The sequence below is a fragment of the Myotis davidii genome, unplaced genomic scaffold, assembly GCF_000327345.1.
Source record: "Myotis davidii unplaced genomic scaffold, ASM32734v1 scaffold762, whole genome shotgun sequence".
Lineage (NCBI taxonomy): Eukaryota > Metazoa > Chordata > Mammalia > Chiroptera > Vespertilionidae > Myotis > Myotis davidii.
Window position 1 is genome coordinate 2,520,682 of NW_006293699.1, and position 1,606 is coordinate 2,522,287.

General features: G+C 56.7%; 1 protein-coding gene and 1 pseudogene across 1 annotated transcript in view; both read left to right on the top strand.

Moving 5' to 3' along the window:
* DPP6 (dipeptidyl peptidase like 6) overlaps window positions 1-1,606 on the top strand; it is a 330,888-nt gene that overhangs the window by 243,732 nt on the left and 85,550 nt on the right. The gene's annotated exons all lie outside the window — the stretch shown is intronic.
* LOC102763226 lies at window positions 1,193-1,546 on the top strand (annotated as a pseudogene).

The following is a 1,606-nucleotide window of genomic DNA, read 5'->3' on the forward strand; positions in this document are numbered from 1 at the left end:
CCTCAGGAAGCACCCCAAGCCCTTCAGTCAGCTGCGCCCCCTCCCTGAGGCCACCATCATCCCATTTCTGTGCAGCCCGTCTTCCAACAGACCAGCTGGCCCTCGGTGCCCGTCAGGCTGTCGTCCCAGTGGGGTCACCAGGGAGCCATTTATCTTCACGTGGCCGCTGCTGCCCCCAGCCCCAGGGTTCCGGTTTCCGGGGTGCCTTCTGGGCCTCAGGAGAATCAGTCTTGGGATTTTATTGTCGCATGATCCTTGGCCCCTCAGGAGGGTGTCGGTGGAATGAAAGGGACACTGACCGGCATCCCCTGTGGCTACACGTTCTGTGAGCGGCGCCTGAGTGCCAGAGCGGTCAGTGTCCTAACACCCCAAAGGGCCCAACAGGGAAGGGCCGGGCGTGCTGGCTGCTCAATCCTAGTGCTCCGGGCCTGATCGCCTTCAAAGTCCACACCCAGGAGATTACACCAACTCCCTCGTCTTCCTGATAAAATACAAAGCCCATTGCTTTGCAGTTCAAGTTACGCTTTTGCTTAGCAAAGCCATTGGAAGGAGACTTCTTCAAGGCATGGGCACAGCATTGTGCTGGTGGGACAGTGGCGCCCCAATATCTCACTGTAATCCCAGCTGATGTGGCCGCCTCATCGACTCAGTGTCGTTCCCTGGGCATTTCTGGCCGCCATGCTGAGATTTCTGAGGCTGGGAGCCCAGGGAGGCCTGCTTTCTGTTAGTAACAGGGAGGTAAAAGGCAAAGATTGCTTGTTTCCATCCTGTGACTTAATGTTTCATTTCCAGACACTCCCTTTAGGGAAGAAAGAAAAGGTGCCCTGGCCGGTGGCTCGGTGGTTAGAGTGGCGGCCTGTGCCCTGAAGGGTCTCAGGTTCAATTCCCAGTCAAGGACGCATCCTGGGGTTGCAGGTTCAACCCCCTGCCCTGGTCGAGTTACATTTGGGAGGCAACCAATCCCTGTGTCTCTCTCACTGAGGTTCTCTCTCTCTCTCATCCCGCTCCCTCCTTCCCTTCCACTCTCTCTAAAAAAATTCAATGGTAAAAATATCCCTGGGTGAGGATTCTTTTAAAAAGGAGGGCAGGGGAACTAGGAGCACTGCGCGACTGTGAGGCTGGGCCTCTCGTGCGCTCCGAAAGCCTCGCGAGGCTTGGGGTAGCATTCTTTGTGAGGGCGTCACTAGGCCAGGTGCTGGGGTCTGGGTGCCAGGATGGCGTCCGGAGCGGCTCACTGGCTGGTATTGGCGCCTGTCCGATATGGGGCTCTCCAGAGAGGACCCAGCTTGACGAAAGATGGAGATATCTCCGCCGGACGGGGCGGCTGAGGTCAGAGCCTGGTACCCTCGAGGTTAGTCATCCTTACTCGCAGTGGGGCCATTTTGCCCAAACCTGTGAAAGTGAGTGTCTGCCTGGAGGCGGGACAAAGGTGCCGAGGCCAATCGTAGTGGGAAATGTGTGCGGGTCGACTTTGATTGATAGGAGCAATGGCCAATCAAACGGCCGCCTTAGACCGAAGATGGATCAAAAACAAAGTTTTGCGCTAATGTGCTAATTTTGACTCGTGGGAGGTGAGGTTAGGTCCCGGTGTTGAGCTGGGTGTGGG